The 20,767-nt window shown below is 39.0% G+C and overlaps 1 pseudogene; it reads right to left on the bottom strand.

Moving 5' to 3' along the window:
* LOC138382429 (zinc finger protein 98-like) overlaps positions 1-19,859 on the bottom strand; it is a 34,167-nt pseudogene extending 14,308 nt beyond the window's left edge.
* Between the last annotated feature and the right edge of the window lie 908 nt (positions 19,860-20,767).

Genomic DNA, 20,767 nt, shown 5'->3' with positions numbered 1-20,767 from the left:
AAGTAGACGACAATTCTAAAGATTCCCTTTTGCCTACAGTAAACTTAAACTTTCAAGTGAATGTTTTAGTAAATATGGGACACCTACTAATTATCTAATTTACATCTTGCATGATGTGAAATTCTAGTATATTGTTCTGAATAATTGAATCTAAAATTACAAAAACTTTAATATAGAACAAAACAGAAAGTGAAAATACATGGAGAATGTGAAATTAGCAAGATGATGGAATATGAAGTCCCCTGCTTGTTTATATTCCCGCAGCAACAACATTTTGCAGCCATACATCGAAAAAAGTACCTTTATGACAGCCCAGCACAGTGGCTCATGCTGGTACTCTTAGCTACTAAAAGGCCGAGGTAAGAAGATCACTCCAGTCTAGCAGCTTAAAACTAGCCTGGGTGATATAGCGAGACCATATCTTTAAAAAAGTGCTTTTATGAGAGCTTTGGGATCCAGGGAGGAGGAGTCCAAAGCTACTAAAGCCATAGAACAAGGAAGGTAATTTTAAAAAGACAGGCCCTAATTCAGCTACCAAACTTGAGGACCTCTGTTCTTGGCTACAGACCAGGAAATGGCCCAGTCAACTTGGTCCCACTGAGAATTCTGAAGTGACCATGTAGGCGTCTCCAACTTCTCCCAGCCATGATCTGGTGGTACTCTTGCCTATCAAGAGAACTGGGAGAGATGCCCACTTGTGGTCATGGAGACAAGCCTGCACAACTTGGTACTCACTGTGGTCTCTGAAGCAGTTCTGTGACCCAGTTCCAGCCCTCTTAGACACAGTTATTGCCCAGTTCTGCCCACCCAAGGGCCTATGCAGTGAAATGGAGAAAACTTCTCAGTGGGAGCCACACTCGTCCATACGCCTGATGTCAGGTCCACCCTAGGCAGACCCAACTGCAAGTCCCTGCCCTAAAGATCAAAGTCATGAAGGCAATCCAGCCTGCTTATGAATAAGACAGAATTCTCAACTAGCCAAGCCCCTGGTAACAGGCCCACACTCAAGGCAGACCTAACTGCATACCCAGCGGCAGACTTGTAACCCAGTTACCACCCCTCTGATCTGACCCAGAGGAGACCCCATAAGCCTAGTACCCCAAAATGAAGATTTTTACCTGCTGCAACTGGCTTATAAAAACTAGAAGAGGTGTGTGTTCCTTCAAATGTTCAGATAACAAAGCAAGTTTATATTATACCCATTTTCAATGCCTCTATTTTAACACAATATTGGAAATCCCAGGCAGAAGTATTAGGAAAGAAAATGAAAAAAAAAAAAAAAAAAACAGCTGTCCAAATAAAGAAAGAAGTAAAATTGTCACTGTTTGTGGATGACAAGATCTTATATACAGAAAACTATAAATAGTACATGAAAAAACGGTTTAAACTAAAATATGCACTCAGATGAAGTGCAGGTGAGCAAAATATTAGATTAACATAAAAATATCAGTGAATCCATACATTAACAACAAATAAAAAAGGAAAACAATCTCGGGTATAATAATATCAAAATATTAATTTTTAGCAATAAATTTTACCAGGATGAAAAAGCTTTGCACTGAAAGAATACAAGATATTGATGAGAGAAATTGAAAAAGACACAAATAAATGTAAAAATATCCCATGTTTATGGATTGGAAGAATAAATACTTTTAAAATGCCATATAATCCAATGTGTTCTATAGATTCAATTAACTCCCTACCAAAATTTTAATGGCATTTTCTATAAATATAAAAAACGCCATGTTAGCACTTTTATGGAAGTACAATAGGCTTTGTTTTCTTTTCTTCTTCTTCTTTTTTTTTTCTAGAAACAGTCTTGCTCTGTTGCCCAGGCTAGAGTGCAGTGGTGTCAGCCTATCTCACAGCATCCTCAAACTCCTGGGCTCAAACAATCCTCCTGCCTCAGTCTCCTGAGTAGCTGCAACTATAGGCATGCACCACCATGCCTGGCTAATTTTTTCTATTAATATTTTCAGTCGTCCGGCTAATCTTTTCTGTTTTTAGTAGAGATAGGGTCTTACTCTTGCTCAGGCGCTCTGGAACTCCTGACCTCAAGCGATCTCTCACCTCAGCCTCCCAGAGTGCTAGGATTACAGCCATGAGCCACCATGCCTGGCCAAACTACAACAGACTTTGAATAGCTGAAGTAATCTTGAGGAAAAACAAAGCTGAAAGCATCATATTTTCTGATTTTGAACTATATTTCAAAACTATAGCAATAAAAACAGAATGGTATATATATTAAAAATGACACAGCACCAATGGAACAGAATAGAGAGCCCAGAAATCAACCAATGCTTACAAGGTCCACTCATCTTTGACAGACACAACAAGAATACACAATGCAAAAAGTATAGTCTCTCCAATAATGGGCAATAGAAAAACTGGATATCCACAGTCAAAAGAATAAAATTGGACCATTTATCTTACACCATGACTCCAAATTAACACAAAATAAAATAAAGACTTGTGTAAGATATGAATCCTTGAGAATCTGAAAAGAAAATGTATGAAAAAACCCCCTTTTTTTTTTTTTTTGACAGAGTCTCACTCTGTTGCCTGGGCTAGAGTGCCATGGGGTCAAGCTCACAGCAACCTCAAACTCCTGGGCTTAAGCGATCCTTCTGCCTCAGCCTCCCAAGTAGCTGGGACTACAGGCATGTGCCATCATGCCTGGCTAATTTTTAGCTGTCCATATAATTTCTTTCTATTTTTAGTAGAGACGGGGTCTTGCTCTTGCTGAGGCTGGTCTCGAACTCCTGAGCTCAAACAATCCGCCCACCTGGGCCTCCCAGAGTGTGAGGATTACAGGCATGAGCCATGGCGCCCGGCCAAAAAACCTTCTTGATATTGATATTGCTAATGGATTTTTTTTAAAAACAGCACCAAAAGTATAAAAATAAAAAGAAAGATAAACAAGTTGGACTCCATCAAATTAAAATGGTTTTGCACAGCAAATTATAAAATATTTATAGGATGGGAGAAAACATTTGTAAAGCATATGTCTGATAAGAAGTTAATATCCAAATTATGTAAGAAACATAAATCAAGGCAAAGACAATAACAATAATGACTGTAATAACTGGTGGAAAAATAGGCCTAAGACTGAACTGATATTTTCCCAACGAAGACATACAAGTGGCCCACAGGTATATGAAAAGGTGCTCAAGATCACCAGTTATCAGGGAATTACAAATCAAAATCATGATATTACTTCATTCATACTTGTTAGAACGGGTAATATAAAAAAGAACAAGTTTTGACAATGATGTGAAGAAAAAGAAATCACTGTTGGTGAGTTGTAAATTGGTATATTCATTTTTAAAGCAAGTGTGGAGGATCTTTAAAAAAAAAAATACAATTACCGTACAATTCAGCAATCCCACTTTTGTGTATATAATCAAAGGAAATAAAATCAGCATCTCAAATAAATACATGCACGCCCAAGTTCATTTGCAGAATTATTCAAAGTTGCCAATAAATGAAAACAACTTAAATGTTTGTGAATGCTGAATGGACAAAGAAAATGTGGTATATATACACAATAGAATATTATTTGGTTATAAAAATATTATTCAACCATTTCAACAACATAGACGGGCAGGGAGGACATTACACTAGCTGAAATAAGTCAGGTACAGAAAGACAAATATTGCATGATCTCCCTTATATGGGGAATCTAAAAAGGTTGTACTGGTAGAAGCAGAAGGTGAAAAGGTGGTTGCCAGGCCCTGAGGTGGGGAAATGAGGAGCTATTGTTTAAAAGATACAAACATTCATTTATATAATATGATGAATAAGTTTTATGGACCTAATGTATAGCATTGTGACTATAGCTAATAATAGTTTTTATCTTAAAAATCTGCTATGACAGTAGCCCTTAAGTGTTCTGACTACCAACAAAAGGTAACTGTGAAGTGCTAGATGTGTCCATTAACTTGAATGTACCAATCATTTCACAATGGACACACATATCAAGTCATTACATTGTATACAATAATTGTATAGTTATATAACTTTTATTTGTGAAGAAAGTCCATATCACAGACATATATACATAAATGTGTATACACATATATGAATGACACAGTCCCAGTAACCTTCATACTAAACAAGAGAAAATTATAAAATGATAGTTATTCAGAAATAAAGAAGATGGTAAAGATTATTTAAAATTGAAAAAAAAGTCTCTCTCTCTTTTTTTTTTTTTGGCTCTTCCTCTTGAGGGGTGGTTTCTGACTCTTTCTGCAGGAAAGACACTGGCTAGTGGGAGGGGGCAGTGCCCTTGCTGGCTCAGGGCCCCAGCTGCTGCAGCTCCCATGGGCAAAAGTCTGCCCCGCCCCAATGTCCCCAAGGTCCAGGCTCCACACTCTGGCACTCCACACTCTGGAAGCACTCAGTGTTCACACAAGTGTGGGACTCCTAGAGAGGGTCAACAGACTAGGGGAGGGAGCCGCCCAGGGAGCTGCCTGGCACCCTATGGCTCCGCACCCTATGGCTCCTCAGAGGCTAGGCTGTGGACCCCACGATGGCAATTGCCTGCCCGCAGATTGCCAGCGCTGGGGGTGAATGTTCAGGTTCTGGCAGGCACCAGAGCCAGGGGCCTGGCGAGCTCAGGAGCCCACACTAGCTCCCTGGCTAGAGGGCCGCCGAATAAAAGCTGTAATTCAGCATCTCCAAGCTGCCTTTCGCTGCCTTTCGCCTTAGCGCAGCTCCGTCCCTGCCCCGCCAAGTGCCCTCCTGGCAGAACACCTAGAGTCCAAGCTGTTTCCCCTTGATTTCTCCCGGAGTAATTACTCAGCTATAAGAAATAACAGTGATATAGAATCCCTTTTGTTCTCCTGGAGAGAGTTGGAACCCATTCTACTAAGTGAAGTATCCCAAGAATGGAAAAACAAGCACCACATGTACTCACCAGCAAACTGGTTTCCCTGATCATCACCTAAATGCACATTTGGGAACGACACCAATTGGGTATCAGACTGAGATGAGGGGTGGGGTGAGGGGATGGGTGTATACCTACATGATGAGTGCGTCGCGCACCGTCTGGGGAATGGTCATGCTTGAATGTTCTGACTCGGGGGGATGGGGGGTGAGGGAGGGGATGGGGGAATAACTACATGATGAGTGCGATGCGCACTGTCTGGGGAATGGACACGATTGAAGCTCTGACTCGGGGGGATGGGCGGTACATGGGCAATATATATAACCTGAACTTTTGTACCCCCATAATAAGCTGAAATTAAAAAACAAAAAAATTGAAAAAAGAAAAGGTAAAATGCAGAAGTTGAATATAGGCTGAGCAATATTCTAAGGTGCCCAATGACATAGAATATTTAAGAAATGTAGGGAGTAGATATATTGAACTACATTAAAGTTGAGGAATTGGGGTGTGTAGAGTTTATTATTAATCATAGTCCACATTAAAACAGAATTTAGAAGTAAAATAACATTAGATTTCATTTATGGAGATACTCAGTGTTCTGATAATATTACTGAGTATGAATTTCTATAGAATCACATTTAACACTTCCATAGGATATGAAACAATAAAGCAGAAAACACATTTGCTTGTGGTGTTATGGGATTTCTGAACCAAGTACCAATACCATCACTACATTAAGACATTTTCAGATATGATGCAAAAAGGGAAATTAAAAAATAGTTTGTCATAGAGTTCCTCAGAAATACACAGATATGCCCATCTCTTGAAAAGTAATGGAAGAGCAGTCACATCCTGTGGTCCCTTATTAGGGACCCTGACTCTGAAAAGGACTCTGACTCTCACTGTAAATGTGAAGGAAGATCACTAAGTCAAGTCCTTAGATAATAACAAAGGGCAGAGATGCCAATATCTGAGATTAAGAGAAAAAAACACAGACTTCTCAGAAACCATTTCCATTGGAGCAGAACTGCCTAAACCACAATTTAAAGTCTGGCTTTCTCCTTGACCTCTCACCTGTGTCATCTGCTTCATTCACCCCCACCTACCTGGGTGTTCTGCTACAGTTCCATGCCTCTTCACAGTCCAGAGCCCTTTCCTTTGCTCCAGACAGGCGATCAGGTGTGGCTTAAAGACAGCAAGACCTGTTTCATGAGAGAAAAAATGATATCACTCTTGCTAGGATTCTTCAATTACCAACCTAGTATTGTGCTCAGTAGAACAGAAAGAAGATTATATAAGATTTTAGAAAATTAATCAAAAACTACTATTCCCTGATGGAAACTTTAGAATACTTAGGAAATATTGAAAATTTGTGGGTCTTGACGAGGTGTGTTGGCTCATGCCTATAATCCTAGCACTGTGTGAGGCCAAGGTAAGACAATCACTTGAGGTCAGGAGTTTGAGACCAGCCTGAGCAAGAGCAAGACCCCACCCCTAGTAAAATTAAAAAAATTAGCCAGGCATGGTAGCACACACCTATAGTCCCAGCAACTAGTGAGGGTGAAGCACGGGGATCGCTTGATCCCAAGAGTTTGAGATTGCAGTAAGCTACGTTGACACCACTGCACTTTAGCCAGTGTGACAGAGGAAGACTCTGTCACAAAAGCAAAACTAAAATAAAAGAAAACAAAATGTGTGGGTTGTTATCTCTATTACCCAGCACTAGTGAATCAAAAACTGATGATGGAAATTCAATTTTAAGGTGTAGATAATATTTTATGCCACTAAATTTCTGAAATTACCACTCATCTAGAATGAAGGATACAGATCAGCTCAAGAATGGGTAAGATTAAAGTCAAGATAAAACATCTTGAAGATTTTTCCTGTACAACAAATCCCCGAGATTTCCTTGGAAACAAAGATCTAAAATTAATTCATATAAAGCAGAAACTCCCAGAAAACTTCCTACAAAGGAAGGATATGAAATCCTTAGTGTGGAATACAAATTGTGTATTGAAGTTATCCTCACCTAGGGAGACCAGGTTTCTGTAGTTCTCCAACATCACATCTCTATACAAATTCCGCTGAACAGTGCCCAGGCATGCCCACTCTTCTGGAGAAAATTCTATGGTCACATCCCTGAATGTCAACAGTCCCTGAAAGAAAAGCACATATTTGCAAAGTGGCTATGGGAAGAGTTCTTAATTTGGCTCCAGGTGAAATGAGAGAGGGAAGATAACAGTTTCTTAATTATATGAGTGACTGGAGTTGTTCAAAAAGACAATTTTAACACAAAAATATTCTGTAATGTATTCAGTAACTCTGAGGAATGAAACTGACATAAGATCAACAAATCCAGTGTAGATATTATAGTTTTCTGGATGATACAGTATAAAACTCAAGGCACCAAAACAGACATTTACATTTTTAAGTTCTACATTACATCATGCAGGATAAGTTGTGTATATATTTCAGATGGAAAAGTCATGCTGAGGTAAAAGGTACCTCTCAAACTTTAGTGTCTACGACAATGCAGATTTTGCTTCAAGAGATATGGAGTGAGACCTGAATTTCTGAATTTCTAACAAGCTCACTAGTGACGTCAATGCTTCTGGTCCAAGAGGAATGTCTTTCAAATATCCAGTAAGTGGCAGGGCCTGGCTTTACTCCAGTTCATCTGACTGGAAAATAAATATGAGTGCCTTCATTTTCCAAAGCAAGCTATGTGCAAAGAAAATCTAAACAGAAAGGGAGCTTCCAGATTAAATGTGATAGTTTATGCACATCAGTTGGTAAATCCTCACAAGTTACCTATTAATAGTTAAGAGAAAAATAATTAACTCTAAAGTGGAAAAATTTATCACAGAGAACCTTAATCAAGTGAATAAAATTAGCATGAACTATAATAGGACAAATTAACATTAGGAGCCAATGGATGCAGACACAACATCATTAAAAGCAAACTAAAATGAATGAAAACTATATATCATATCAATATAACCACAAAGAGAAAAGTTTAGTTGTCATGACTTTAAAGCACAGTACACTAGTAAGAGATCTTTAGTGGAGTATACATATTCTATTTGTACGAGACATTAAAATGATGTAATTTCCAAGTTCTAGAAACTGATGCTAAACATACAAGTATAGAAAGCTTTCAGTGTTTCTATGATGTAGCATATCAGACAAAAAAACGGAAAAGTCAGCACAATACAACTTGAAGTTAATCACAAATGTCAAAATAGGTACTGAATTTCTAATAAAATAAGATTAAATTTCATTAAAAACATAATACATATATGTATCATATTGAAATGCAAACATACTTGAAGATGTAAACTGTTGTTAAGTTAGTTTAGGAGATGAAAATAGTGATCATAGTTCATGACTGTGAAAAGAGCATTGTCTAAGCAGATACCTCTTTATATCTACATATGATCTGTTTATTTATTTTCTATCCATACATCCATAAGATGTATGAGAAAGAATCCACTTAAAGAAAATAGGAGTGTCTGATAAAAGATACATTTGAAATGTATGACAGAAGTTAGATTATTACACAGTGTCCAGAGACTTGTATATCAACTGAGAAAATATAAAATGAGATTATTTCCTCAAATCTTTCAGACAATTTAAGAGAATATGCAAAAAAAGCTATAGTTACGGTTATGACCTGATGATGTGGGAGAAAATGTTCATTTCCATGGCGAATAGAAGCCCATTTTAAACTAGATACAAAATATAAAACTATCATTGAAAAGGCTAATAAATTAGATGATCTCAAAAATAAATATCTCTGTGCTATTGTATAACTGGATCTATGAACAAATTTCAATGATCTCCATATGTTTTTATAGTCCTATTCTCTCGTTTTATAATAGATTCTCAGTCCAGTGGGGCCTGAAAAAGAGAACCCTGTAATTTTTAATTACTTAGCCTTTTTGAGTTGTTTCCCAGAAATGGCAGATTTTCCGCAAGACAAAGGAGTTGAGATTCCAAAGGCCCCTGTGCAGACTTTCTGATGCCAAGACTCACCATCCCTCACTAACCTGCTCCAATGCATGTAGCACCTCATCTATTTTAACACAACCTATATGCCCCAATGCACATAGCCTCTTGTTAAAAAACTTGCTCCATCTGTGAAGTAGGAAGTGGAAACAAACAAAAAAATCTCTCCTTTATGACTTGGAGAAAAACAAACATAAGAATCATTCTTTTCTAACAAAATATGGTACTCTCCACACTGTGGCCTTTTTGGGCCCGAAATCTATAGACATACCTGGTCCAATTTTTTCAAACCTAATTTTACTTATTTTTCATAATATCTTTTCAAGAAGCCCTACTGAGTAATTCTTGAAAATGTATATAATCTGGTTTACACTTTAAAAAGAATTTCCCCAGTCTGAATGATATGAATGGACATGTAATGCTTCCCCACTAATTGCAAAAACATAAGTCAGAAACCTGATTTCATGGTAATCATTCTCATTTGTTTGGTGTATTTTGCAATTATTTGTGAATACTCATGAAGCCTCTCAGATAAGAGCACATTAAGCCCACAAGAAGCTTACTATGATACTAAAGGTATTCCTACTTTTATGTAAACAAAAGTATTATTTATTTTGAAAAGTTCGATGGATTTTCCTAACATACAGTTTAAAATACAAACATAGGTAACTCTATAAACCAGTTTACAGACCAAAACACATGTAAGGAATAATTACACTACATATAAATTTCTCCTGCAAAAGAAAATACATCTCACACAGTTCCATTTCCCCCTTGGCAGAAGGGAGAATATAGGAAAGCTCAGTAAAAATAGTTAAAGGGAGTGGACACCAAATCAGAGAGTTTCAAGTTCATGACTACTAGAAGGACAGGGGAGTGGAAAGGCTCTCAGTGAAAAAGGAACAGGCCTGGAAAGGAAATGACTTGCTCAAGTTCATGCAGGTGCCGCTCCCCATCATTGGCATCACCACCTGAGTTCTGCCTCCTGTCAAATCACTCACTGTCTCCCATCACTCCTCCTCCACGGTCTAAAGTTCTACTGTCTTTTATGTTTAACTCCACATTCTCTTCTTTTATATGCATGCATGTGTACATATGTAAGTTATATATTGTGACTACATGTATCCATACATTTATACATGTGATTGTATATTGTCTACGTGGTACCCAATTAACCTAAAAATGAATGAGTGCTCATAATTAAATAAATAAGAACAAATATTTTCCAATTTCACAGGACTTGAATAAATATTTTGGTGAATATGACTATTTAATATGTTTAGTTTAATAAAAACAATCATGTCTTCTGATATATCAGCAAAATACTCATTTACTTAACTTTAAGATTATTGCTTTTATAATATTTGCCTAAGAGTAGTACAAAAATGGTTATAATAAAAAGTTTAACCTGAGATGATGGCTAGATTTTTTTTATGTCTCATGAATTTTTATAAACATAATTGTTAACAATGAATAAAGCAGACATAAATGGAATGGAAGTTAATAAATGAACCTATAATAATAATTATGCTTCATAATATGTTTATTTAAAAATGTTTTTCAAATATTTTTGGCAACTATACTCTTAGAGTTTTGCAATGGTAAATTAAATGATGAATATTCATTGAATATATTGATCATTTCCAAATAAGATATAATGCTAAGACATTAATTACTAAATATGAGTTTAAGCTTATACACTTTTGGTTTCTTATTTCACAGATAAAATATATTTAGATATGGTAGTAAATATGTTCTTTTCTACATTGAAAAATTATTCCATTACAAAGGCTATTCTTCTAAACATTATAAAATACATATTCATAAATTTTTAGCAGGTGAGCCACTGTTAAACTTCCCTACATCTTATGTTTTCACTATGAATTTAAGTTACTAAGACTTAAAATTCTTACTAACATATGGTAACTAAAACTAGAGAAAAGAGAAACAATTCTACATCGAGTGTGTATAAATAAAATAAGATATATGTTTTTGAGTGTGCAAAAGGTTACTGAAATATACATAAGTATGTGATTTCTGGTTTAAAAAAGTAACTTTGCCTGGTTTAGAAGTTATTTAAAGGTTGAATTCAATTGAAAGAATAAAACAAAAAAATGAAAGAGATAAACTCAGTGGGTATAGAAAGTTAGAGAAAAAAGAGAATGGAAACATAACATTATAAAAGGTGTATAGAGATCTTATCTTGTGTGGCCAAAACTGACTGAGATTGGATACATTTGTTTATAAGGTTTTATTAGAATTAGCTTTAATATTGATAATACAGAAATTCAAGGGAAAAATTTGGCTTTCTCATTTCAACAAGATTTTCATGAAGTATTAATTGGAGATAATAAAAGTATTTGCTTCAACTTTTCAGTAAACTGTAAAAAAAAAGAAAAAGAAAAGAAAAAAGGAAGAAAGAAAATGACCAAATTCCTTAGTTCAATTTTTGTTTAACTATGACCCTCTACTCTTTTCCTCTTCCTTCTTGGGGATTTCCTTCTGAGCTTCACAGAGACTGAGAAACTCCTTTCACTGGTCAAATAATTCAGTCTATTTGCAACATGTGACCAATTTCTCAGCATTTCTATTGGGGACACTACCCTCAGTCCTCCAGACCAATGGAATATATAAATGAGGTACTACCACATCAACTGACAAAGTTTACAGAAACTTTTAACCTTCTCTGGACTAATGCTCTCCTATTGGTATGTTTAATATATGTTCTAGGCCAGGCGTGGTGGCTAATGCCTATAATCCTACCACTCTCGAAGGCCGAGGCAGGAGGATCACTTGAGGTCAGGAGTTTGAGACCAGCCTGAGCCAAGAGTGAGACCCCGTTTCTACCAAAAATAGAAAAAATTACCCAGGCGTCGTGGTGCACACCTATAGTCCCAGCTACTCAGGATGCTGAGGTAGGAAGATTGCTTGAGCCCAGGAGTTTCAGTTTGCTGTGAACTAGGCTGACACCACGGCACTCTAGCCCAGGTGACAGAGCTAGACTCTGTCTCATTAAGAAAAAAAAAATGTTCTACCCCCTTTGGAAAACATTAGCTTTCTCCCTTCAAAATAACAACATAAAAGCCCATGCACCTTCATTAAGTAGCACATAAACAAGATCTCCTTAAAGGTGATAGTCTTCATTATCACAACTTCAACCTAGAAATTATGTTTATTGAAAATACCATCAAAAACACATTCCCTCTATCCCTGGTGGTAGAAACCATATCAGGTACTGCTGACCAATCTTTGTAATGCTAAATTAAAGGTCACTATTTCATAACATTTTGTCACCCCTCCATCTAAAAATGGCTCTGACAAAACCCAACACTGGACTATTTACCTCAAATTTTTCTCTAAGAATGACCACCTATCTATTATAGATGGAGATTCTATTTGGGGGAAAACTATCAATTGCCTGCCTGGCCATCAAGATAGCTGCATGCAATTTAGAGTGCTTTTGCCTTAACAAGGTGCCACTTCCCATGAACACATAAATAGACATTTTCCTGTAACCTTAGGAAAAATTGCTGGTAGGTCAAAGTGCTACCTCTATCACACATCAACAAAAAGCAACTGATTTGCTGGCAGAGGTTGTATTAGACATCATGTTGCTTTAGATTATATATTATCTGAGCAAGGAGACATATGTACCGTGGAAAATACCTCTCATGTATACATAAATAGTTCTCATGAAATAAAAACTAATCTAGGAAAAATCATAAAAGATGACACTTTTAGACACAAGTCTCTAAGAAAGAACCTAGATTTACTTTTCTTCCTGATGTTTTTAACTGGCTCACAATGGGATAGGTTTTTGTTGTTGTGCTGGCATACAAATCCTCTTTTGATTATCCTTATGAGCATTATGTTTCTACTATTCAAATTATTACTGCTATGGATCTCATGGTTTTACTTCTTCCAAGAAAATCAAAATCATGGTATTCCAAAGATTAGACATAATAAAACAAGCAACAGCAGCTATATAAACCAATGACTGGACTGAAGTCTCATTCTTGGCACTCTGTGATGCCATTTCAATTTTGCTTTTGGGTGCTCTTAAAATATCTCACTAAGCTACATCCTCTTCCTCCTTTCCCAGTGTGGGACAGGACTGTCTAAGAATGAGAATACCTGGTGATGAGGGACACCTAGACACTGACACTTTGAGCCACAGAGCTCCTGAAGTGAAATATTTTGATTAAAGGGGAGAAATATGAAAGAAAAGAAACTTTCTGTCTGAAAAATGCAAGCCTCCTCTAAATCATCAGGCTCAGAGAAGCACAGAAATGAGGCGGCAGTCATGTTCCACTCCCCACCTTGAGTATTAAGCTAATTAATCATCTCTGGAAACTGCTTGCTCTATGTGGCCTCTAGAATGACACAAGTATCTATAAATCAACCTAAAACGCCACATGCTGAACATCATTCACCGCATACTTCAACAACTTACAGCCAATCACTAATCAATGTTTGTGTAAATTAATAAGAATTCCTGACAAACAAGTTTGCGTTTGCCCTCTCCATATCCCCTCTTTTGCCTTTAAAAACCTGCTTATAACAAATACCAAAAGGATCTCATAGCCAAGGTTACTTCGGTCTGTACTTACTCTGGCTCTGGTAAACTCTTCAAAATTATATTTTGTGCCTCAGTTTCTTCTTTTAGGTTCAAAAATTTACAAAGTGTTAATGCCTGGGGGACAACACCAAAAATGGTCTTGTCTACAACATCAAAAACTGAACTTGAAACAAAGTCCCATTAACAGTGGAATGTGTGAGCAAACTGGGTGAGCCACAGCCTCAGACAGCAGTACAAGTGCCACAAACTGAGGCACAGAAGCCACAGAAAAACCTTTACAGCATAATATTAACAGAATATTAAAGGTAACATTAAATTATGAGAGCTCAAAGAGCAAAACTGAGCCATCCTCTGCTCATGATAGATATTTAAGCTACAAAGGGTCACAAAAACAATCAGGATGGCAGCGGCCTCTGGGTGCAGAAGGGAGGTGAGATCAGGGGGCACACCACAGCTGCCTGAGGCTGTTTATTTACCTGGATGTCCATATTCTTATTACTTAAATTCTGCATGAAACTATTTATTTTAAGAATACTCTTTACTTCTTCAGATCATATCACTCAATCCACTCTGATTTTCCGGCAAGAAAATAAGAATCTTACACTCAAATCATTGAATAAAATTCACAAATACTTGGGAAAACTGGAATTATATGGTAGGAAGATTTTATAAAGGAAGCAAAAGGGAAACAGCTCAGACAAGCAGCCTGTTGCATCCACAGTTCACAAGGACCCTATATTCAGTAGGTTGAACACATTTTCAAGCTTGGGGACCACTCCTACTGGGGAGATACAGTCTAGTGTGGCTCACTATTAGGTAGTGAGCAAGAGAAACCTGAGAAGCTGGGAAATTTAATTCTGGGAGCTCCACACATCCTACTGCCCCTCCTCACAGGATGGAAATGCTCCCTCTTCCATTTTCTCAATTTTCACCAGTGGTCACTCAGTAAATCAGTTTCTGATTTTGCTACACCATATTCTCCCTTCCCTCTCCCACCTGTCTTCCAAACTTATTTACTCCTGCCTGTGAAAGAAGCTTGTAGATCTTCTATTTGGTGCTTTTCTCATATTGCAATACTACTTTACAACATAGTCACTTCCCACCTAAATCTGAATTTGTTTCACTTGTCAATGTATAAAAACAGCCCCAAGACAATGAGTTGCAATCATAGATGGGGCATCACACACTCCTGCCATCCCAAACCCAACCAAACTTTCCTCTGGATCCCCAGATTTCCAGGGCTCTATAGCTTCTCAGGATAAAGGGCTCCTTCCATGACGTTTTGAGCAGGCAGGGACACCTCCCAGGGTGGCTCCCCAGGAGAAATAATTGGGCCTTCCAGACCTCCTCTTGCAAACTCAAGACTGGCTTTGGCTTCAAGTCACTGGGCTTATGTCTCTGCTTCTCAGTCAGGGTTATTCATTTAATTGCAAATGAGAAAATACAGAGTGTTTCAAGAATCCAGCAAAATCACTAAAACTCAGATTTTATGTTTATAAAAGGGAAGGAAATTCTGAAGGAAAAAATCTCAAACCACAAGTATTTTTTCTCTTCTCTCACACAACATCAATCAGCACAGAAGACTTCTCTGACAAAAAATGTACAATTTCACCCTACCACTACAGAAGCAATCAATTTTGCAGGAGATGCCAGCTAGATATCTTCAAATACAATTAAATTGTGACACTATCTACCTGGACATAGCATCAAATCACACAGAATGAGGACTCAGTCCTACAAAACTGTCCCCACTTCAGACACCAGTTGCAAATCCAGGCCTCCAAAACGTCTGAGTAACCAGCTTCAAATAACAGGTCTGAGGACTGAACTCTGATCTGTTCTTTTGCTCAAAATTCCTTCCTAAGGTGGCCTGATAAGTCATGCTCACAAATGGTAAAATCCCACTAGGCAGGTTTTGTGAACCAAATACAGTGTAGTTTATTTCCCAAACTGACTTTGGTATAGCATTAGCATCACCTAAAAGATAGAAAACCCCCCCATCTTAACTCAAGCATCCTAGAAGATCCTTATCTTGAAAGATTCTCCTGTCTGGACCTCCCAGAGTGTTCACACCTTTATCTTAAATTAAGCATTTCCTTTCTGGTCTTTTAGATAAAGCCTAACTCAGCCAAAGAATCTTTAAACCCACCCATAACCTGTAAGCACCCTCACTGCTTCGAGGTGTCCCACCTTTTTTGGGCCAAACCAATGTATGCCTCCCACATATTGACTTATGACTTTACCTGTAACCCCTGCCTCTCTGAAATGTATAAAACCAAACTATAACCCAACCACAGCGAGTCCACTTGCTCAAGGCTTCTTGAGCCTGGAGTGACTCCAGGCCGTGTCCTCAAATTTGGCTCTGAATAAACCTCTTTCAAACATTTTAGAGTTTGCGTTTTTCCATGCACAGTTCCATGACTCCCTTTGTAGATTTGACTCATTTGCTAGACCATCTGAAAGAACTCAGGGAAACACTTATATTTCCAGTTCATTATGAATGACATATTAAAAGATACACACAAACAGCCAGATGAAGAGATACATACAGCAAGGTATGGGGGAAGGGGTGCAGAGTTTTGAGTCCTTGCTAGGCTCACCACCTTCCAGAAACTACCATGCGTTCAGCTGTCTGGAAGCTGCCCAAACCCAGTTCTTTTTTTTAAATTGAAGTTTCATTTCATGGGCATAACTAATTTAACAATAGGCCATTTTCAATCAACTTAACCTTCAGCCCAAAGTTTGGGGGTGAGACTGAAAATTCCATCCCTCTAAGCACATGGCTGCTTCCCCTGTCAACAAGCCTCCCATCCAGTGGTTTGTTTCTAGGGGCTTTGCAAAACAAACCACACATGAACATAAGCTAAGGTGGGTTTGAAAGGCTTATTGTAAATAACAAAAGACTGCCTTTCACATTTACCATTCAGGAGCTCCTTCAGGAACCAAGAACAGAAGACCAAATATTTAATGAAAAGAAATTCTTATTGCTCTAGTCATTTAGCAAATAAAAAGGCTTATAGGAGCTGAGAGCCAGGAAACATGGACAAAAACAAAGGGTGTATGTATTATAATATCACAGAAATTGTAAGGCATTTAAATTTTATACCTCAACAGGAAAATCAAAAGTACCTAGCCATTTCAGAAAATAAACAGGTCATTTAATTGTTATCTTCATGGTAAAAATTATTTTGTAAACAATCATGTGTGAATACTTCTAGGATTTGCCAAATCCTATCTCCTAGGATTTATCATTGAACTCCAACACCCAGCTAACAGGATACAAAACAGAATTACCCACTGTCACAAGTTCTCCACCAAGCACAAGAGAGAAACTGATGTCTGGGTAAATCTTTGTAATTCACCAATTTTTCTACTGAGCTTTCTTGTGGAAATATATTAATTTTTCTGCAACAAAAATGGAAGAGATTTTTTCTATTTCCTTCCCTGAGTAGCATTCCCAAAACAAAGTCCTGAAATTCTATTGAAAATTACTGCCAAATAAGACAGATCTCTAAATAAGAGCCACCACAGTGAGGCCAGAGTGAGTGGTGGCTCGCACCTGTAATTCTAGCACTTTGGGAGCCCAAGGTGGGAGGATTGCTTTAGGCCAGGAGTTTGAGACCAGTCTGGGCAACATAGTGAGACCTGTCTCTACAAAAAATGTTTACAAATTATCCAGCATGATGCCACATACCTATAGTTCTACTATTAAGGAGGCCAACGCAAGAGGATTGTTTGAGCCTAGTCACTGAGGGCTGCAGTGAGCTACAATCAGCCACTGCCCTCTCTGGCCTGTGCAAAACATTGAAACTCTGCTAAAACAAATGAACAACAACAACAACAACAACAAACAACAACAAACCAAAATTGGACCTGAGAAACTTAACTACACTCACTCTAGGGAAGAAAATAAGTAAATAATAATTTTTAACAAATGGAATATATGAGTAGTATTTATTTTCTGAAACCCACCACTTTCATGCCGCTTTGAAAGTATTTTTTATCTTTCAAGCTGGACTGCCAAACTTGATTTTACTGTTAATGAAAAACCGAAGTTGCAATGAGGGAACAAATCTTTTCAAGGTGACACGCCCAGGGAAGAGCAGTGATGACAGAAACACAGTCATGTCTGACTCAAGTGACAAGTCAGGCCGTCCTATCACTTGGGACGCACTCCCACACCCAGCCTGCTCACCATACTGCTCAAAGACCACCCTCTCAGGAGCCACTGCACCATTCCTGCACCACACTGAGTGCCTGAAGTGCAAATTGCTTTGCAGGTTCTTGTACCAGCTCACTGGGGAGGGTTTTTCTTGTCCTTGGGGATAGTTTTATCCCTCACAAGTGTTAGAAAAATCCAAAGAACAGGAATCATTTTTGTCTTTTTCCCTTAAAACCAGCAACTGATTGGTTGGCCACCAACGTGTCTCCAAGAAATGAAAACTAGGGCTGGGAGAAGAAAATATTAAAATCTCAAGGGGTTAGCTTTTCAGGTGAAAGGTACACCAGAAGACTCTCTCAGTCCCAGGACATCCAGCAAGCTGGTCCCCATAGGCTCCAGCCCCATACCTAAGGCTGTCCTGTGCAAGGAGGTGACCCAGGGCTCATGATATTCACTAGACACTCCAGGACACATGGCTTCCGTGGGTGTCCTGGCTCATCCTCAGATAGCTGTGGAACCCATGACCAGAAAAAAACAGGACGGTGGCTTAGGACACATCACCCTGTAAAGTCTCCAGAGAAGAAACTCAACCTTGGCCGGGCGCGGTGGCTCACGCCTGTAATCCTAGCACTCTGGGAGGCCGAGGTGGGCGGATCGTTTGAGCTCAGGAGTTCGAGACCAGCCTCAGCAAGAGCGAGACCCCACCTCTACTAAAAATAGAAAGAAATTATATGGACAGCTAAAAATATATAGAAAAAATTAGCCGGGCATGGTGGCGCATGCCTGTAGTCCCAGCTACTCGGGAGGCTGAGACAGGAGGATCGCTTGAGCTCAGGAGTTTGAGGTTGCTGTGAGCTAGGTTGACGCCACGGCACTCACTCTAGCCTGGGCAACAGAGTGAGACTCTGTCTCAAAAAAAAAAAAAAAAAAAAAAAAGAAACTCAACCTAAAGACATGCTGGTAAGATGTCTGTGCCTAGGAAAGATAAAAGCAGGAGAGGCACAAAGAGGTTTTAAAAGGGGTGTCAAGTGAATATTTTCTGATTTCCTCTGATCTGAAATTTTCAGCAAGAGAAAACAAATGTTCTTAAAAGACAATTACTGTTTTGTGAAATAATATTAAACAATTAAAATACTCTTTCCCCTTGGACAACACAAGGAAAAAAATAAATAATTGATAATTTTTTGACTTCTGAGGGGAAGCTGGCATTTGGGAATCTGGGGAAAGAACTGGAAATTTAGGATTTCACTGTAAGCCCTAGAAGAGTTAACACTGGGGACATAGTGTTGGATTTGAGACCCTGCATGCCATACATCTGGAAAACATACGAAAACACCAGTCCCTCTGTGGAGTTTTAAAATAACTAAATAGGAGGCAATTAGACTGAAGTGACTCTAGTGCCCTGGGTTCCTACCTAATACAGAAATGTAACTCAAATGTATTTTTTTATAAATTATTACCTTAGTGCGAAGCAAAATTCAGGCTTAACCAACCACAAAGAACCAATTACATGTAACAGCACCTCTGATTACAAAACAAGAAAATAGCCACTGTCATAGTCCAAGAGAGGTGACTACAAAACTGTAACCAATTATTGAATTAGGTTTTCTTCTTCATGCACCTTATAAAAGCCTTCCCTTCAAGGCCCCCGATCACCCCAAAGCACAAACCATTGCTGGCTGATTCCGGATTCATAAAGTGCCGTTTGCCCTTATGAACTCTTTAATGTTTTAACAGAGCCTTAGTCTAATTTTCAATGCGAGGAGGACTGGGGACCCCAATGAGCATAGCTCCTCCCACACACGAGCCCCCGCACACCGAGCAGCATCCTCCCATGACGACCCTCCTGCGTCCTCACCGCACGCTGAGGAAGACGCGGAGCCGCGGGCGCAGACCGGCCCACACACGGCTCCTGCTGGGCCACATACGCCTCAGCGGATGGACAGGACGCTCGGGGTCCGGCTGCCGGCCCAGGCCCAGCGCCACCCTTTGGCTGAAGGGGACTGAGCACCGAGCTGTACCAGCAGGGACTCCGATCCGCAGACAACGCGGCTGACTGTGGGGAAGCCTAGGTCCACCACAGCCACTTCCAGTGGGTTCCAACTAGCCCTCGCCCCCCTCAGGACACCTGGCCTGCATACTCACCGGTTCCTGGATTCGGGGGTATCCCGCCATCCTCCACAGAGCCTTCCAGTAACCCCCAGAGGAGAAGCTGCAGCAGAGCCACCCCGACCTCCCAGAGCAACGGCGAAGGAGCAGTGAACAGGAGGAAGCTTAACGACCTGACGCAAGAGAAAAAGGCCCCGCCAAGATGGTGGAAGACCCCGCCTCTTCCGCTGCTCGCCGATTGGACAGTTCCCGCAGCGGTGCCCTCATTGAATAAGGCCCCAAGCCCACCCTTTTGGGCCCTGAGTGACAGGTGATGGGATCCCACACATTCATGGCTGTGACCAGAGCTTCCTGTCTCTGCTGGGACCTGCCCCTTCCTTGAAGATGTTTGCATTTAACCTTGTATATATGGTTACATCCATCTATGTATAACATATATGATGCTCAAAATTGGAAACAATATAATAAAATTATTTTTAAATTTCAGATTTTCTAACCTTCTTGGCCTCTGGTCTTTTGAAGACGCACTCTAAATTTTAAAGACGGATGTGATCCTCTCAGGTTGCAATGTTCAGTAGAAATAAAATATGAGCCACCTGTGTCATTTTAAACTTTCTACTGGCAACATAAAAGAAAAGGCAAAGAAACACGTGCATTTGATTGTGATAATATAACCCAATATATCTAAAATATTGTTTCTCTATGTAATCAATATAATATTATTAATGAAGTATTTTTTTGATTTTGGTATTAAATCTCTCAAAGTCTCTTTGTATTTTAAGCTTCCAGCCCAGCTGGATTCAGAAAGCACATTTGGATACACAGCTGGTTTTTCCAAATTTATTTATGTTAAGGTCGATCAATGAGTCTAAGTAATGTCAGATCTAGAGGAGGCTATGATCAGCTGAGTAACATGCAGCTGAGAAATGAAGGAAGATGAGGGCAGAGAACTCACCTATTTCCTCAGCTTTCCTGGAGACCCACAGAAAATTCCAGTCTGCTTTAGGCAGTGCTATCAAAT

This window comes from Eulemur rufifrons, chromosome 4, assembly GCF_041146395.1.
Source record: "Eulemur rufifrons isolate Redbay chromosome 4, OSU_ERuf_1, whole genome shotgun sequence".
NCBI lineage: Eukaryota > Metazoa > Chordata > Mammalia > Primates > Lemuridae > Eulemur > Eulemur rufifrons.
This window is presented reverse-complemented; position numbering and strand designations above follow the sequence as displayed.